Source organism: Vombatus ursinus, unplaced genomic scaffold (assembly GCF_900497805.2).
Source record: "Vombatus ursinus unplaced genomic scaffold, bare-nosed wombat genome assembly UNPS02001419.1, whole genome shotgun sequence".
NCBI lineage: Eukaryota > Metazoa > Chordata > Mammalia > Diprotodontia > Vombatidae > Vombatus > Vombatus ursinus.
In genome coordinates this window covers 13,798,891-13,819,627 of record NW_020941197.1, presented here as the reverse complement: position 1 = coordinate 13,819,627, position 20,737 = coordinate 13,798,891, and the positions used below count along the sequence as shown (strand labels likewise).

Sequence of the window (20,737 nt, the reverse complement as noted above, 5' to 3'; positions counted from 1 at the left end):
CAGACCCCATCAGTTCTTTTCATCATAAATCTTTCAGAATTACCTTGGATCATTGTATTTCTTAGAATAGCTAAGTCATTCACAGTTGATCATCATGCAATATTACTGTTTACTGTGTATACTGTTCTGATGTTTTTGCTCACTTTACTTTGCATCTGTTCATGTTAAATCTGGAATTTGTCTATAATATTCCTGGAAGATTTTATTTTGGGATCTCTTCTAGGAGGTGATATGTGGATTCTTTAAATTTCTATTTTACCTTCTGGTTCTATGGTATCAGAGCAGTTTTCCTTGATAATTTCTTGAAAGATGATGCTTAGGCTGTTTTTTTTAAAACCATGGCTTTCAAGTAGTACAATAATTCTTTTTTTAAATTTATATTTTTTATTGATGGAATAAAACAAGTATTTCCAAAACATAATATAATTAAAAAGATGATTACACATGAAACTGCATATCTACTGTGCAATTCCTAAATTGTCTCTATTTTCTATTTCTATTCTATGTATTTTCTGGGTCAGTTGTTTTTCCAATGAAATATTTCACATTTTCTTCTATTTTGTCTTTGTTTTGATTTTCTATTATTTTTTCTTGATGTCTCATGCAGTCATTAGCTTCAGTTTGCCCAATTCTAATTTTTTAAGGAATTAATTTCTTATGTGAGCTTTGTACTTCCTTTTCCATTTGGAAGGTATTCTTTTTTCAGTGAATTTTTGTACTTCTTTTTCTATTTGGCCAATTTTCTTTTTAAGGAATTCTTTTCTTCCATAGATTTTTGTGTCTTTTTTTAAAATTTAATTTTATTATTTTATTTATCATTTGGCCTATTCTATTTTTTGAGGTGTTGTTTTCTTCAGTATTTTTTTGTGCCTCTTTTGCCAAGCTGTTGACTCATTTTTCATGATTTCTTATTTCATTTTCACAATTCTTTTTTAACTCTTCTAGGAATTCCTTTTGGGCCTAAGACCAAATCACATTTTTCTTTGAGGCTTTTGATGCAACTATTTTGACTTTGATGTCTTCTGCATTTGTTTTGGCCTTCCCTATAGCCATAGTAACTTTCCATGGTCAGGTTCTTTTGTTGTTTCTGTTTGCTCATTTTTCTAGCCTATTTCATGACTTTTAACTTTATGTTAAAGTTAGGCTCTTCTTCTGGGGTGGAGCGGACACTATTCCAAGCTTCAGGTTTTCAATGCTGCTGTTTTCAGAGGTAGTTCTGGGGGTCTGTAAGTTTTCAGTTCTTCCAAGGTGGTATGACCTAAGGAGAGGTGTGGTCACTGCTCTCCTGTCTTGTGCTCTTGTCAATGAGTGACCACAAACCTTCCTTTCTGCCCTGGAACTGTGACAAGGCTCCATGCTCCACTATGGCCAGAAGCTCTGGTGTGCTAGAGTTCCTTCTTATACTCTGGGACTGATACAGAAAACCATGTATGGACAAGGCAACAGTGTCCTGTACCCAGTATCAGCTAGAGGTTCCCTGTAATCTCCTTCTGACTAGTTGTCTGACCACCTCACCATCTGTGAGCTGATAGGAGCCTCATCTGCTGATTCAGTCACCCCCAAGGCCTGCTGCCAGCTTACTAGCAGGCAGCCTGCACTGGACTGTGCTCATCTCTCACCCTAGTGAGAAAGGCCTTTTTTGCCAACCTTCAAAGTTGTCTTGGGCTGGAAAATTATTTTACCTCATCATTTTGCTGATTATGCCACACCAGAATTTGTTTTTGAGTTGTTATTTTAAAGTTGTTTGGAATTTTTGGAGAACTCAGGTGAGTTCCTGCCTTTACTCTGACATTTCCCTCTATTCTAATTCTTAATAAACTCACATTTGGAAAACTATGCCAGTCTCTTTTTCTGGGGGTGGGAGCATTTTTGGCTGAAGTTTCTCCATAACTCTGATTTGTTTTGCCTGCTGATGCTGGGATAACATCCCTTAAGTTCCTGCTTTTAATATATACTTTATTCAACATTTAGTTATTGATCAAGGAATACTTATTAAGTACCTACTGTCACCAAGATATTGTGTTAAATTTAAGAGGATACAAAGATAGATAAGAAATCCATTCTTGCTCTCAGAGGATTTACAATGTAAAAGGTGAAATAATGCATATACACAAATGGATAAAGCAAAAGCAAATGTGAAAAGGGCTCAGAGAAGGATGATTCTTTTTCAGTTGTGGTGATTAGGAAAGTTTGTGTAGGAAGTAATTTTAATTAATTCTCAAAGGATAAATAGGATTTCAGCAGATGCAGATTATGGAATTAGAACTGGATGGTGGGAATTAATGTATAAATAAGTCAACAAGAAGAAAAAAAAATAGCTAAGCACCTACCATGTGCCATGCATTGTACTAGGTGCAGAAGTGCATTTAGAAAAATGTGATATTCCTCTCCTTGAGATGCTTACATTTTAATATGGGGAGACCATACATATAAGACATAATGGATAGAAAAGGAGTTTTGGTTTAGGAAGTGGCATATTACTGACCCCAGAGCAAGAGATGGAAAGCAGGGGCATGAGGTCCATATGTAGCTGGCATGGTGGTTAGTGAGATATCCCAGGTAGATGGATACAAAGTAAAGTCCAGAGCTGGCTAGGTAGAGTAATCAGGAGAATTTGCATTCACTCACCAATCAGGACAGCTCAACCCCAGGGGAACTTTCTTCTTCAGGGAAGATTTAAAGATTAGGTAGTACAGTCAAAGGACAGGGTCTGTTCAGGTCATTTTTGCTATAGCATATTGCAAATAAAGGAGATTTTTGAAATGAGAAACAAAAAGCTGCAAAGTTCAGTTTAGTTTGGATTGCAGTCATATGGACTTTATTTAATAGGCAATGGGGAGCTACTTCAGCTTTTGAGCAGGGAGTTGATGTGAGCAAAGTTTCCCAATTGCTTACTCTATCAGAACTTAATCATCCTGTTTGAGTTTTAAATTACTCCATCATCCAGTCCTGACTTTTCCAACAAATCTGTTTCCCACTGTTACCTTACATAAACTATTCCTGAAATGCTCATCTCCTTAGATTAGTCTCTCACTTTCTGTCCTGATTTTTGTGCATGTGGTTCTTCTCCATCTATAATAACTTCTTTTATCCCTTTGGTTACACATTTCCAGGCTCTTCTTTCAAAGCCTTGCTCAAATCCAGTTGTTACAAGAAATTTTCCCACATGGATAACAAAAACAGTTACAATAATATCTGACATACAAATGTGCATACATCTATAATATACAATATATATTTACTATATATTTAGTAATATATGTGTGTTTATATTTATACATATACATATACATCTATATGTATATATTACAGATATTAGTATCTACATCTTATAGAGGAGGAAACTGAGACTTAGAAAGATTAATTGATGCCCTTGGTCACATAATAAGTATCAGAGAAAGAATTAGAACCCACATCTTTCCTGTCTCCAAGTCTAGTGAACTAGCGCACATGAATCTTTCCTTTTCCTCAATGTCCTCTAGCACTTGTAGTCTGTACTACAAAGTCTATCAATTATATATATATATATATATTTGTACTCTGAGCTACCACCTCATACCTATCAGATTAGCTAATATGACAAATAAAGGAAAATGTTGGATGTTGGAGGAGATGTGGGAAAACTCGTACACTAATGCACTGTTAGTGGAGTTGTGAATTGATCCAATCATTCTGGAGAATAATTTGGAACTATGCCCAAAGGGCTATAAAACTGTATATACCTTTTGATCCAGCAATACTACTGCTAGGTCTATATCCCAAAGACATCCAAAAAAGGGGGAAAAGGATCTATTTGTACAAAAATATTTATAGCTGTGCTTTTTTGTGGTGGCTAAAAATTGGGAATTAAAGGGATGTGTATCAGTTGGGGAATGGCTAAACAAGCTGTGGTATATGATTATAATGGAATATTATTGCACTATAAGTAATGATAAGCAGGATGATTTCAGAAAAACCTGGAAAGGCTTACATGAACTCATACATATTGAAGTGAACAGAACCAAGAGAACATTGTGCACAGTAACAGCAACATTGTTCAGTGAAGAACTATGAATTACTTAGCCATTCTCAACAATATAATGATCCAAGACAGTCTCAAAGGACTAATGATGAAGTATAGTATTTGTTTCCAGAGGAAGAATTGATATTGATTGAAAGAGACTGAAGCATGCTATTTTTCACTTTTTGTCTTTCATTTTTTCAAGTCTTCTTGTACAAAATGACTAATGTGGAAATGTTTTATATAATTGTACACATATAACCTATATCTGATTGTTTACCATCTCAGGAAGGGTGGGAGGGAGGGGTAGAATTTGGAGCTCAAAACTTAAATAAAAATGTTAAAAATATATGTATATGTATATGTGTATGTATACATATATGTACAGATATGTGTGTGTATATATATATATATATATACAGTGCTCTATTCACTGCACCACCTAGCTGTCCCCCTATACTTAATTATTTCAATCTTGTCTTCCCACTAGAACATAAGCTCCATGAGAGTAGGGAGTGTTTTTACTTTTCTCTGTATGCCCAGAGCTAACCATACTTCCTGGCACAAAGTAAGCCCTTAATAAATGCTTGTTGTTTGATTGACATCTGCTGTCCATCAACTTTTTTATAAAGGGGAGCTATAGAAAAGGAAGTTAAGACATAGGAAGATAGTATTGAGGCATGATGTAATCATGGCCCACAGCTTCTTTTGATTGCCTTCTCATGCTGTGGGATTTGAGATGGATGGCAAGCCCTAATGTCCCATAAATACATCTATCCCCGTGATGGCACAGCAAGATGTATTTCAAAAATCTTGCTTTCTCTAAAAAAAATTCACCATGTATTATAAACCAATGCTTTGTAATCCCTGAAGGAAAGCCAGCCCTGCTTAGAGCGGTCATAGATCCAAATGCATTCAGCTGGCAATGGGTGATGCGCTAAAGAAACATTTTCAGGAAATATACACCATTATCCTTGACTAAGTTCCAAAGTTCCATCAAATGATGGCATTTCAGATTTCCAGAAATACAGCATGGTTGTGTGGAAGTTTTCCAAGTCACTTACAGTATGCTTTACTCTGAAATCATTTTCACAACATTTCAGTCACCAAGGGCATCAGTGCCTCTTTGGTTTACACACCACTGCTCAGATACTAACAACTGCCAAGAAATGAGATGATCCTGCGGAAAGCAGTGCCATTTCTCATTCTGTGTCAGCAGTACATGAGAAAAGAAGCTCTCACTACTCTAGTGGCCTGAAAGGATAAGAACATCTGATGTGTACTTTCAACAGTTGTAAAGGTTTCTTCACTCCTGTTACTTTGATCTTTTTATAAAATACAGTGAGAATACCTTGATCATTTGATGTCTTCTCAACATTCCACACCTTGAGTACATGCTGTGTTTCAGATTCAAGTTTTCTTTTTAGAAGACTAGTAAGATATTTTTTAAATGTAGTGACCAGCTTCCAATCAAATGAGTAAATTAATCCTAGTTTCAAGTCATCTATTAATGAATACTGTGATAAAATAGTATGCTTCACAAATTTCTCATGAACCTTTTATGTAATAGAAACAAATGTCTTCCTCTAAGTACAAAATTTTGTTAAGATCTCTTCTGTCATCAGTTGTGTGTTGTGAACATTATACCATTACTCAATTATAGGAGATGTCTGATGAAGACAAAGGCAGGTCATAAAAAAGCAGTTATTGAAAATCAGGGAAGAGTCGGCATCTCATGAACAGACACACCCTCCCCGAAGTTGATTTGCCACATGAAAACCTCATAAGAAACTCTCAGATAAGGAAATAGGAACACAAGAAAGTTGATTAAGCAGCAAGAAAAAGGAAACTTTTAATACAATGAAATTATAGTATACACTAAAACACCTTGAAAAGAAGAAAAAAAAATTCCCACAATACTCTAAAATAAAGATGGACCTAACACAAAGTAGATAAAATTGGTTAATATACACTTGGAGGTAAATAAAAAAATTATATCACTGAAGAAAGATATGGTATAAGTAAGGAATCTATAATGAGAATTTTTATTATGGATTGGACAAGGAATTTCATCATTGCAATGAGATTCTGATCAGAAATCTATGATCACTGAAAACACAAGGCAAATTGATGACATATCAACAACATGGAGAAAGAGATGGACAAATCGATTAAGGAATGGAATTAATGAGAAATAAAATTCTCAGGTTGGGTGGTCAGTTTATGGAAATAGAGAATGCAATGAAATATTCAAGTACAACTCCCCTGAAAAAAAAGGCTTCAGAATTTTATGAACAAAAATGTTAGAATTTTGAGATGGAGATTGGAGAGAGAATCATGGATTATCTACAAAAACGTGAAGACATCTAAACACCATTTTTTTTTCAGAAAATTGCTCCAAATATTCTCAAATACAAGTAAAATTCAAGGACAAATTATTTATTTTATTTATTTATTTGCTCCTCCTAGGACATGAACTAAATTCCCTCTTCTAGATGATCTTTAGTTGCACCAATGTCTTTCTAAAAATATGATATCTGGAATTAAATACAATACTACAGATGAAGTCTGACAAAAACAGAATACAGTGGAATTATCACTTTTTTTTTATTCCTGGAAACTATGCCCCCCTAAATGCAATCCATGATTGCATTAGCTTTTTAGGCTGCAACATGACATTGCTGACTCATGTTGAACTTAGAGCCTATTAAAGCTTCCATATCTTTTTCAGACAAACTGCTTTATAACCACACCTCTTCTGTCTTGTTCTTGTGAATTTGAGTAAGACTTTTCATTTATCTTAACAGAATTTTGTCTTATTTAATTCAACCCCTTGCTCTAACTAATCAAGATCCTTTTGGATATTGACTCATTTACTGTGTTGTTATCCCTCTTAGTTATCTGTTATCCATATATTTGAAGAGCACACTAAGACTTTGCCCAAGGCATTAATAAAATATAAAAAAAAGACATGGTCAAGCATGGATAATTATAATTAATTATGTACATTGATGTCAATTTTTGCATGTAAAATATAATGTCTTTATAACATTTTTGACCATCTATGATAATAAAGGGGTGGAATACATTGTGTCGATAAATTGAAAGAGTTTGTCACATACTCAGCACTAAGCATGTATATATTTGTTGCTGCTGTGCTTGTATTAGTCAAGTAGTTATTATAGGGCAGTAGTTCTGAACCTTTTATTTTTTGGTGTCATAAACACCTGTGGCAGTCTGGTGAAATCTATCATTCCCATCTTGGAATTATGTGTTAAATGCAAAAAAATAAAATATATAGGATAAAATTACATACATACACACATATATGTGTGTATATGTATACATACATACATATAATCACATCAGAAAATATTGTAATAAACACACATATATACACATGTATATGTTTGTATATACACATATATTTGTATATATATGTATATGTATATGAGTGTATACATACATATATTAACAAACCCCAAGAACTCTTGTCATAGGGAAGCAGTAAGATAATAAAAACTTTGATTCAATAAGCAAAGATGTAGCAGTAAATTAATTTTAATGAAAAATCTAAGAACACAAATTAGAAGGGAAAACATGAGCGTTAAAAAATGGTCAAACTGCACACACCCTTTTTTTTAAAGGAAAGGAATAGAGAGCAAAAAAAAAAATTATTTAAATGTAACTCTCAAATAATAAAAACGTAAGGTAGATGGGGAAGGGGAAAATGGACAGTATTAATAGTGACATTCCTATCTAAGAAAAAGAGAAGAATACTTACTTAAAACAAGGAATAATCAATAGAGTTAATTAGTCTAGAAGAAGTTTAGGATTGTAAGGGTATGTTACAATCTGTATATTTTAAAAGAAAGGGAAAGAGAGGAAAGGGTACAAAGATCTTAAAAAATTACAGTTGTAATTGAAGTAGTCTAGAAATCAGGAGTATGGAAGAGGGATATTTGAGTATTCTGAGTAGTTTTGTAATGACTGGGATTTGGATAGCTTCTGGAGCTATGGGTGTATGACAGAGATTATTTTATTGAGGAGATAAAGATTACACTTGGACATGATAGAGGAAAATCTAAATTTAACACTTATAAATCTGGATGTTAATGGATTAAATTCATCTGTAATAAAACAAAAACAAAAACAAATCTGATTACACAGTGCATAAAAAAGCAAGTTCTGATCCTATGTTATCTATAAGGAATATAACTAAGCCATAAAGACACCTGTAAGTTTAATATGGACAGTTAGGAAAAGATTAGTTATGTATCAGTTAGGTCCAGATGTAATTATGATTTGGATAAACCTGATTTCAAAGGACAAACTCAGTAAAGATAAGCTTTGCAACTATATCACAATTAAAGGAATTATTGATTGTAAAAATACATCATATTACATATATATGCATACACATACACATAGTTAATAGAATAGTAACTAAAATTTCAAATTGCCTGAATTAAAAAAAATTATCTAGACAGAACAGCATAGTGAGAACTTTCAATATTCTATTTATGATGCGTGGTAAGTCAGATAAAAATAAATAAGAAAGAAATCTAGTAAGTGAACAGAATGCTAGAAAAGTTAGATTTATTAGATATGTGAAGAAAACTGAATTGGTTTATTAGACTAATTTGGTTCAAATGTGCTTCAGATTTAGTTCAAATATGTATCAGTTTGGGTACTCATAGCTCTTTAGTATTCTCAGTACCTTCTATATCTCTGATTGGAGAGATGGAGAGCAGAGCAAAGAACACTTCCTCAAACCTTCATTTAAAGAGGCCTGACAGACTAGTCAAGTCTTCATTTCTCATCACCCTCCCTCCTTGGACTTGAACTCCACCATCATCATGTTCCCATTAAATCTCTTTACCAATAAACTTGTTATCCTGCTATACTGTGTTAGTTTTGGTAATAAATAATAATATAATAATATAATATATAATATATAATAAATATAATAGCATATAGTAATATAATAACATGTAATATAATAACACAACACAACACAATTATAATACAACAAAATTTATGGGATGTAGCTAAAACAATTTTAGAAGCAAATTTCTTTCACTGAATTTTTAACAAATTAGAGATAATAAAGAGTTTTCAGTTGAAAAAATGAGAAAATCAACAAATACATGTAATGCATGTAATTAGCATATAAAAATAAGATACATAAATAACAATGGAGATCACTTAGATTAAGGAATAAATTAACATAATTGAAAACAATCTTAACCGCAGACTAAATTAATAAGTAAAGAGCTATTTTAAAAAAATACCAGTAAAATAAGTAAATTATTAGCTAAGTTATTTGAAAAGAAGAGGAAAGAAAAGCACATTATCAAAATAAAAAAAAGAGGGAAGAAAAATATAGTGAAAACATAAGGAAAATAAGTAGAGAGTGATACACAAAAAGATGTTAGAATTTATTAGAAATTAGAATGAAAAGGAAAGAAATTAATACAAGACTATAGATTCTTAAATCAACAAAAATATTAGGTAATTTAACAAATATTATAAACATTCAATAGGCCAATAAGGAACTATTACATGAGAGACCATCAGGACCATGTGAATTGAGGGCTGAATTTTACCAAACATTCAAAGAACAAATAATCTTAATGTTATATGAATTGCTTTTGAAAATAGAGAAATATTGTACTCCACCAATTTTATAAGACAAATTTATAAGGCAGTTATGATCCTGATTTCCATACTGATGAAGGACAAGGCAGAATATGATGCAAAGATATATATATATATATGTACATATGTGTATATGTATATATATATACACATGTACATGCATATATGTATTTACACACATATATACGTATATATATATATATATATATTAAGATACTGGCAAATAGAATTTAATAATATACCATAAAATTCATTATGGTGAAATGGGATTTATACTAGGAATGTGAAGAACCAATAATACATGGTTCAGTATAAGTAAAACAATTAGCATAATAAATCATGTTAACAACAAACATAATATATTTTCCATGTGTTTATATCAAGTAGATCAGGAAAAATATCCAACAACTATGTTATTGCTAAAAATATTGGAAAGAATTTTTCCTTGGAATAATAGAGAGCATTTATCTGAAATCAAAAGCCAGTGTTATGTATAGTAGATAAATCTTAAAATCTTTCCCACTCAGGATAGTGTTTAAGCAAGGCTACCCACTCTCACCATCATTATTTGACTTAATCCTACCAATACTAGACAAAGCAAGAAGGTCAGAAAAAGAAATTAAAGTAATAGGTATTGGTAAGGATGAAGCAAACTCTGTTTGTACATTATGTCTTGGTTTAGTTAAAAAAACAGAATCAATGAAAACATTAATTGAAACAAGACAGCTTCAGCAACATCGCAACCTATATAAAATAATCCATAAAATAATCAGGATTTCTATATATATGCATACATGGTCACACCCACACATAAAATAAGAAAAATGATAATAATTTAAAATAATGGTAAATATTTGAAATATTTAGGGCTTACCCAACTGATACTGACATGATACATAAATTAAAAACAAGAACAGTTTTTAGAAATAAAGTAGTAAAAATTAGAGATCAGTGCTCTTGATTTGCCCAAACTAATGTAGTATATAAAATTGTGCTCATTAAATTAGTCCAAAGTCTTAACACTGTACTAATCAAAATGTTAGTAGTATACTCCGAAACTCAGAATCACAGAATTTGAAAGTTGGAATGGTTGTCTATCATCAGTGCTCATCTAATTCAGCCTAAATCTAACAGAAGTTTCCACTAGTATACTTAGGTGGTCATTGGAGTCTCTGCTTCAAAACCTCCAAAGAGGGAAAATTTATCACCTCTTGAAGCTATTTTAAATAGCTTTAATTTCAAGGAAAATTTTCCTGACATCATGCCTAAGTAAACCTAAGTCACGCTGGTGTCAAATAGAACTTTAAATTCTTGAATGTAGCTATCATGGTCTCCTCCCCAACTCTGCTCTAATTCAGGAAAATATATCCCTATTCATTTTGATCATTACTCAGATAACATTGGCACAAGACCTTCCTTCACCATCCTTGTTGTCCTTTCTTGCACAATCTCCAGATTGTCACTTTCCTTCCTAAATTGTGGTTCCCAGAACATAATATTCCAGATGATATCTGACAAGGGCATATATAGTACAAAGGGACTATCACCTCCTCATACTTGGAAGCCATGCCTCTCCTATTGCAGCCCAAAACTGTTAGATTTTTTACTGGCACATCATACTGTTGACTCTTATTGAGCTTTCAGCCCATTGAAAGCCCTGAAGTTTTTTCGGGTAAATTATTGGATAACTAGGGCACCAAATTCCCTAAAATATGGGTGATGCTGATTTTTTTTACCCAAGTATATCACTTTACATTTATCCTATAGTCCAGTGATTTTTGTGTCAAAACTCTTTTGGTTCCTGACTATCATCTAGCGTGTAAGCTGGATCCCTCAGCTTATTTGGGTTTAATAACTTTATTAAAAATAAAATGAGGTTTGTCTGCTATGACCTGTTATTGATGAATTTATGCTGGCTCTGTAATCACAACTTCCCTCTCTGTGCATTTACCTACCTTCTTAAATGTCCATTGTACAGTTTTCTCAGAAACTAAAATCAAGCTTAATGGCCTAAAGTTTTCGGACTGCTCCCTTTCATTGTTTAAAGATTTAGGACGTCATGTGTTTTTTCTACAATCTTATGGTACCTTCCACATTTTCTTCAATTTTTCAAATGTTGCTGACTATTATATCCATCAGCTATTTCAGTAACTAAGGATGTAGGTCATCTGAACAACTAAGTGCTTTCTTATTATCTCTTTACTCATCTTGAGTTTCAATTCCCTGTTTCCCTTTTTCCTTTTGTCATTTCTACTACAAAGGTTTCTTTCCTGGGTAGAGCAAACAGAAGCAAACTAAGAATTGAGCAGTTTTGTCTTCTCTCTGTTTTCATTTAATATCATTGTATACACCCCTAAGCAAAGATCCTAGCTCTTCTTTGATCATCCTCTAAAAGATCTATAATCATATGATACATGGATGTGGGTATTCCTGAAACAATGCAGATCAAAACATATACATCTTGTGTGATTCTCATCCTCACAGAAGTTAACCACGTAAAGTTCTGAGGTTTTTCTTGAATCCATTATATCCATGGATATAATATAATATGGATTATTATAAAATCAGAATAGTCCATAGATACCAGTGAAGCATGTGAGCTATCCATCCATTAGTCCTTCCTCTAGTTATGTGTTTGATCCTTTGTTTTTGTTCCAGTTATACCCTTCTTGGATAGAATCTTTTATGCTGTTTCTCTTGGATAATTTCTTGTTTGCCACATTGTTACAATCTGCTTATTCTCATCATGCACATCACATTGCCCTCAAGGTAAGCCTAACTTCAATTCTTTAGAAACTTATGTCATAGTTTAAAATAAAGAAGAAAAGACAGATTTTATTTGAAAAAAAAGAATAAAATGAAATATTCAGAATTATTAAGAATTAAAAATGAAGGTGAAACCTACATATCTGGATTTCAAATTATACTATAAAGCAGTAATTATTAAAATTATTGGATAGCAACTAGGAAAAAGATCAGTGGAATAGGTCACAGAATAACAAGATAGAACCAGATTACAGAATAGTTTAGTGTTCAAAAAATACAAAGTCATAAAACATAAGGGAAATTATTTACTATTTAACAAAATGGTTGAGAAAGTTGTATAGCAATTTAGTTACAAATCAGAGGAGGTCCATAGCTCATACCTTCCATCATAATAAATTCTAAATTTATGGATGAATGATATAAATACAAAGATATCATTAAAAAATCCTAGAGGATAGTCACAATTGAGGAAAAAGTATAAATTTTTGACAAGATGTGATAAAGGAAAGTACAGGAAATAAAATAGATGATTTTAATTTTATAAAAATAAAAAAGCTTTTTTTGTGTGTGTCACAAAAAAACCCCCACAAAGGTATACAGAATAAGAAGGAACAAAACAAACAGAAAAAATCTTTGCACCAGACACTTCTAATAAAAGTCTGACTTCAAAAATGTATAAGGAAATTATGTAAGTTAATCAAAATAATTATTGTTCTCCAATTGACAAGCGGTCAAAAGATAAAATTGCTAGTTGAACTGTTTTGGAAACAAGTACGAAAATATCAAGAGCTAATGAGAAATGCAGTTCTTTTATAAAATGGTTCAAAAACTGGGACTATAACCCAGGGAAATTATTGAAAGGGAAAAAATTGTGGACCAAAAACATTTCAGAAGAATGAGTTGTCATAGCAAAAAAAAAGTGAGAACAAACTAAGTCAATCAAACCGTCAAGAAACATTTTTTAAACTCCTACTATTTGACAGGTACTGAGCTAGGAACTTGGATACAAACACAAAAATGAAAGAGTCCCTGTTCTTAAGGATACTAGAGTTTAAGGTATGTGTAGGTGTGTGTGTGTGTACATATGTGTGTGTATATATATATACACACACATGTATATGTATACATATATGTGTTTGTGTGTAACATACACATATATACACATACATATGTATATGTATGCATATATATTTATGTGCACACATGCAGAATAAATACAAGGTTGTTTAGGGAGGGAAGGTATACACATTTGTGGAAATCAGAAGAAGCTTCAGGTATAAGGTAGTGCTTGAACTGAGTATTCAGAGAAGTAAGGGATTCTAGGAGGCAGGAGTGAGGAGAGAGTTAATTCTAGGGATAGAAGATAGATGGTGCAGAGGCAAAGAGACATGAATTGGGGTATTCTGTGTAAGAAGCAGTAGGAAGGCCAGTTTGGCTAGATCATAAAGTGAAAGATGTCCATCAGCTGTGGAATAGTAAAACAAATTCTATGAATAAAATGTTATTTCAACATAATAAATGATGAAATGAAGAATTAAAAAATATTGGAAGATTTATATGACATGGTGCAGAGGAAAGAAATAAAAAATCAAAGAAGAATGTTGTACAAATTGACTACAAACATTCACTTAAAAATAATAACAACAAATCCATATTGTACAGAAAGTGAAGAAAGCAAAACAGGAGAACAAAGTCAATGTGGCCACTCTAAAGCCAATGCAGTTTTCTTTTCTTTTCTTTTCCCCCCCTTAATAGTATTTTATTTATTTTCAAATTACATGTAAAGGCAGTTTTCAACATTCATTTTTGTAAAATTCTGAGTTCTAAATTTTTCTCTCTCCCCCCTCTCCTTCTCTTTACCCAAGAGAGCAAGCAATCTGATAGAGGCTATACATGTACAATCATGTCAAAAATATTTCCATATTAGTCATACTGAATGCACTTATCTTTTAATTTTCTCTTATCTATTTATTTGTTTTTGTTTGGGGTTGGTATTAACAATCAATGAATAATATGAAATACAGGATCACAGATTTAGAGCTAGAAGTGACTTCAGAAACCATTTAGTCTAAACCATTCATTGTATAGATGAAGTACTGAGAACCAGAGAGTAATTTACTCATTCAAGTTCACACAAGTAGTAAGTAGCAAAGTCAGGATTTGAACCCAAGTCCTCTAACTCCAAAGCCAGTGTTTTTTCTGTTATGCTATTCTCCCTCACTTCAGCAATCATTTATAAGTACTTGGACTTTTTGTTTGGTTTTAGCTTCCAAAATAATTTTTCAAATTTTCTTGTGTTTTTGTTCATATATTTGAAAACCCAATAGAATTTTGAACCAAATTTGTTTAAAAAAAAAGGAATTTCAATTGTCCATTCCAAAGAAGATAGAATTATAAGTGTGTTGATATTGCCGCATTTCTTAGAATAATACTCATTTAAATTTTGGATCTGCCATATAAAGATCATTGGAACTGCTATTCTCTAGCATGAATCTTCTCTCACTGGGTATACCTGTAATTCTCACAGATTCAAGTGGTGAATGTCCAAATGTTGTTTTACAAACATATTGACTTCCTAGTGTTCTAATATAACCTCCACAAATCGGACACAACATTCTATTCCAATATTCTGCCAGTTGGCCAGCCAGCTGGGCCAGCTCACTTTTGGAAACTCTCACCATCTCTTGTGACTCCCCAGATGTTCCTAGAGTACGACTGCCAACCCTCTCTAAGCTGAGAATGGGAAAGACCTCATAGGCATCTGAGATCTCCTATAATAATGTTGCCATATGTTCCATTTTGAGTATCCATCACTTATTTCCCATATAATGTAATCACCGTACGTTTGAACAGCTTTAGCATCATCTCTGAAGATTAGGTTCCTGCTTCAGAGCATGTTTCAAATTAACTGATAGGTCATGTGAGATCTGTGGGCTGACCTTGATATGTGTAGTATAGTCAAGTTGGGTTTCGGTAGTTTTCAGTGAATGATGTTTTCAATAGCTTTACTATTAAAAACTGAATTTGAGCACATAGCAATGTGTTGAGGCCAGGTCCTTTTTAATTTTCCTATGAAAAAGAATGATACCAGCTCCCTGCTCTTTAGGATGAGAAGGTTAATTCATTTTCAAACTTAGCTACCACAGATCATTCCTAAATCATCAATTGTGTATTTTAAATATTTAATTACATCTTTATTTACATGTCAATGAAATTACTTGGCTAAGACTAGCCCATAAGAGAAATACACAGAAAAGTCTGATCATTTCAAATCATGTTTCATTTTTCCTTTTGTTTTTTAGGTAGTTTTCATGGGTAAAAGTTGCACAGAATTAAATATATATGTATATGTACATATAAATACAAATATAATTATATTCTAAATGCATTAGGACAATTTCACTGTGAATTTTTTTTTGTGAAACAGATAATCTTTTTATTAAGAGAATAATTTATCCCCAAAACATTATATTGAGTAATAGATTAAACAGCTGCCCTATAGACTAAATGTTAGACTTTTATTATATCAGTTCTGAGAAAGACTTTTTTTTGGTAGGGGAGAGACATATTATTAATCCAAATATAACAACTCTGAGAATCAACAAAATGTTGGAGTAGTGATCTACTGTCCTTGTTTAGCAGTCCTTGATTGCTTAAGGAAGAGTAAACAACATATAGGATTTTATACGGTATTTCAAGCTGAAAAGGATCCAAGAGATGATCTATAACCACTCATTTTATAGATGAAATATTTGAATCCCAGAGATATCAAATGATTTGCCCATGGCCTCACAAGTAGCAAGTAGCAAAGATGGGATTCTAACCTCACTTCTATGATTCCAAATCCAAAATTTTTCCCACAATTTTGCAGATGAAGAAATTGAATCAGTGTAGAAATAGAATAATTTGACCAATGTTTACACATAGGAGGTTATTCAAATAACTTACATTTCATGTATTATCCTCTCTTACATGCCTCAATCTCCATTCTTTACTAGCCCCAAATTTTACACATTTCTGCAGGACCCATTGTTGCCTATATTTGAAACAAAACTCATCATTTTTGCTTTGTAGTACTTACTTTACTTTATTCCTCACTTCTTTCCTCCCAGTAATTTTAAATTATTGATAAATTATCCCATTTTTCTTTAACTTTACTAAAGCTTTTTCAGTTATCCAAATAACTTTCATGCTTGCAGAATTCCCATCAGTTTTTTTAAAACATCATTTATTTCTGTTCTTTCCTTTCCCTACCACCTTCATGCCTGGGATGTCCTTTCATGTCAAGGCTATCAAATTTGATCATCTAATACCTCTCCTTGATCCCATGATTCTCTGATCAAAAGACTTAGGTCATCAGGTTACCATTATTCTTTTTAAAAATATACCTCTGCCCCACACCTTGAGTAAACTTAATTCTGAATCTGGTTTGCCTAATTAACACATGAGATAAAATATTGGTGCTAAAGTTGATTATTAAATCCCAAAGAAATACATGCAAAATAATCCCATCCTGCCACTGGCCAAACTGAAAGGAAATATATAAAGCTTTTTTCTTCTTAGTTTATAAATTTCACAAGACTGGAAATAAGTGTTCACATTCACTCCATAGTTGAAGTTTATCTGTCTCCCCCTCCATATAAGTTGGCTTTTCATCAATTTTATCACATAAAACAGTCTGAATGTAAAAATTTCTCTGGTGCAGACTGATAAAGTGTCTGTAAATTATAGTTGCAAAGTATTGTCTAGATGTTAAGTTCCTCGTGGTCTTCAATCCATATTGGTCATTTACTCCTTATCAGCCACATACCATTTTCTTTCACTTTCTGTTTATCCACTCTAGTTCATGAAGCTTGAACTATGTTCCATGATAAAAATCAACTCTGGATGGAGTGTGTGTATGTATATATATATATATATACACACACATATATATAATATATGTGTGTGTGTGTATCTATATATCTATATCTATATCTCCATATATAGATATAGATACATATCTATATATCTATATCTATGTCTCCACATATAGATATAGATACATATCTATATGTGGAGATATAGATATAGATATATTCCCCTGCATCACATGCCCTCACCATCCATATAACTTTCCAGATTAAATTTGAATTTTTTTTTAAGGCAATTGGGGTTAAGTGACTTGCCCAGGGTCACACAGCTAGTAAGTGTCAAGTGTTTGGTCTGAGGCCAGATTTGAACTCAGGTCCTCCTGACTTAAGGGCTGGTGTGCTATCCACTGCTCCACCTACCTGCCTCTCCAGATTAAATTTGATGGCTGAAACCTAACAAGTATCTTGGGGTTTACTAGCTAGATTTCTTTCTTAAAGACCATGCCTTAAACCAATTCTTTCTGGCTCTCATTGATTGGTCAACAATAGGTCCTAGCCCAAGCACAGTTGTTCCTGTTTTGGTCACAAACCCTGAGGGTCTTCCCTTCCCAGATTAATTTTTTTATTGGATAAAAGGGGCCATTCCTTGACTCATTTGCTAACCAGCTTTAATCACTGAATAAGTGTTGCCTCAATCAAAGTGAGAATTCTGAAAGATCTTAGCTTAAAAAGGCCAAGGTCTCACTCCATCCAGGGCCAATCTATTTCTTGCCACTGGATCCAGATGGCTCTGGAGAAGAAAGTGAGGCTGGTGACTTTGCACATCCCTCCCTCACTTAAATCTAATTCACTTGCACATCATGGCATCATCTTCCAGATGTCATGGTCCTCTTTGAGAACGAAGGACAAACAAGAACAACAAAAATGGGCTCACTTTGTCTAAGAAAGCAAGGCAATTTCAGAAAGTTACTTTGCAGAAGTCATTGTTATTTGACAATGACTGATGAGCAGACCTCTGTGAGTGACAGCCTTCAGATAGAAACCTTCAAAAAGCAAGTGATAAAACAGACCAAACTTGAAATACAGCAGGCCCTAACTGAAGATGCAACCATGTATGAATATGACAGTATTTATGATGAAATGTAGCAAGGAAAAGAGGAAAGTAATTCCAAATTGCTTTTAGTAAATGATAGAAAGCATAAATAAATCCACAGACTACTAAAAGTAATTGAGATAAGAAAAATAAAGAGCAGAAGTAAAGAATGGAAAAGAAAATTTGGTGAGAACAAGAAATGGAAAAGAGAGAATTTGATGATAAGGAAGTATTTGTGACATAAACTTAAAAGAAACTTCAGGAGAGAGCTGAGGAAGTGGAAAGGCAAACAAACAAAACAGATCAGGATAGGCCCAGGGAGTACAGCAGTAAAGATCACTGCGTAAGAGGAAAAGAGGAGACAGGGAAAGAACTGACCAAGAGGGCAGATAGGAGGAAGAGTGGGAGAAGCAATCCCTCAGGGGACAAGAAAGAGTCAGGTTGAGAAACTGCAAAGTCCAGCATCATAGGGAGGCAAAAGAAAGGAGAGGCAGAGGCTATGCCAAGGAAAAGAAAGACAGGCATGAGAAACACTTGGAGTGGGAGCTGAGCATCAAACCTTCAGAGAGGAGTCAGGAAAGGGAGGGAAGTAGCTCCAGTTCCAAGGCACAAGACAGGCTGAGTGGTGAGGAAGGATCCAGTAGGGTGGGACACACCAAGAGGGCCTTCAGCCCCAAAGGATTACTGGGGTCAAAGCACCTGCAAGAGGGAAAAGGAGAGAAGAATCTGAGGAGGAGAAGAAAAGCTGCCTGAAACACTGAGCAAGTTCACAAAGTGCAACAACAAAGATACTGTGATGTCAGCAAGAGACCAGTACCTGTCCAGGCAAATGGGATGGTGCCAAAACCTACACTGAGAAAGAGGACTGAGAATCATTCAAAAGGGACCCAAAGGTGTGTAAAATGGCTGGAGGAGAGTAATTTTTTTTGGTGGGGGGAAGGCAGCATTGAATACATGTTTTCAATGTGTAATTTAATGTAGATAAAAAATTAAGTTTTAAAAAAATTCTATTAATTTCCTTCTTTCTTATTTTATGGTTAGATTTATCTGTCTCTGAAAGGGGAAAGTTGAAGTCCTCCCCAAGTATAGTTTTACTGTCCATTTCTTCCTGTGTTTCGTTTAACTTTTTTTCTTCAAGAATTTGGATGCTTTGCCATTTGGTACATATGTTTAGTATTGATATTACTTCAGTGTGTATGGTTCTCCTGCTTATCCTTTTTGTGTAGGTTTATTTTTGTTTTTATTTTGTCTGAGATCACGATTGCTACTCCTGCCTTTTTTACATCAGTTGAAGCATAATAAATTCTGCTCTAGCCCCTTATTTTCACTCTCCTTGTGTTTCTCTGTTTCAGGTGTAAACAACATATTGTTGAATTCTGGTTTCTAATCCATTCTGCTTTCCCTTTCTTTTTTATGGGTGAGTTCATTCTATTCACCATTATGATTACTATGTATTTCACTTTGATCCTATTTTTTCCTATTTATCCCCTTTTTAGCTTGTCTATCCTCTAAAGTCTGTTTTGCTTCTGACAATTGCCTTCTTTTATTTGCCCTCCCTTTTATCACCACCCCCCTTTTCCTGTCCACTTCCCTTCCTACTTCTCTTCTGGGTAAGATAGATTTCTATTACCAGTTGAGTGTGTGTGTGTGTGTGTGTGTGTGTGTGTGTGTGTGTGTGTGTGTGCATGTGTGCATACACATTCCCTCTTTGAACAAATTTAGATGTGAATGGAATTCAAGCATTTCTTTCACTCCTCCAACCATTTCCCCCTCCAATGTAAATATTTTTCCTCATATACCTCTTTTATGTGACAACATTTTCCCCATTCTTCCTCTCCCTTCCCCCTTCTTCCAGGGCATCTGTCTTTCTCACCTATCCATTTTTTTAAAAAATATCATCACAACATAATTGACTCATTTCTACAGTTTCTTTTTACGTAGAATCCTTCTAACTGCTCTAATAATGATAAAATTCTTAGAAGTAATGTGTTGTCTTTACATTTAGGAAGTAAACAGTTAAACTTTATGATCCCATGTGATTTATCATTCATACTTACATTTTTATGCTTCTCTTGAGTCTCGTATTTGAAACTCAGATTTTCTATTCAGCTCTGGTCTTTTCATCCAGAATGCTTGAAACTCCTCTATTTCATTAAATATTTTTTTTTCCTTTAAAGGATTATGCTCAGTTTTGCTAGATAGGTTATTTGTGGTTGTAATCCCAGCTCTTTTGTCTACTGGAATATTATATTCCAAGCCTTGTGCTCCTTTAACATGCAAGCTGCTCAGTCTTGTATGATCCTGACTGTAGCTCCATGGTATTTTAATGATTTCTTTCTGACTCTTTGCAATATTTTCTTTTTG

General features: G+C 33.4%; 1 pseudogene; it reads left to right on the top strand.

The window, feature by feature from the left end:
* LOC114046327 overlaps positions 1–19,242 on the top strand; it is an 85,936-nt pseudogene extending 66,694 nt beyond the window's left edge.
* The last annotated feature ends 1,495 nt before the right edge of the window (positions 19,243–20,737 follow it).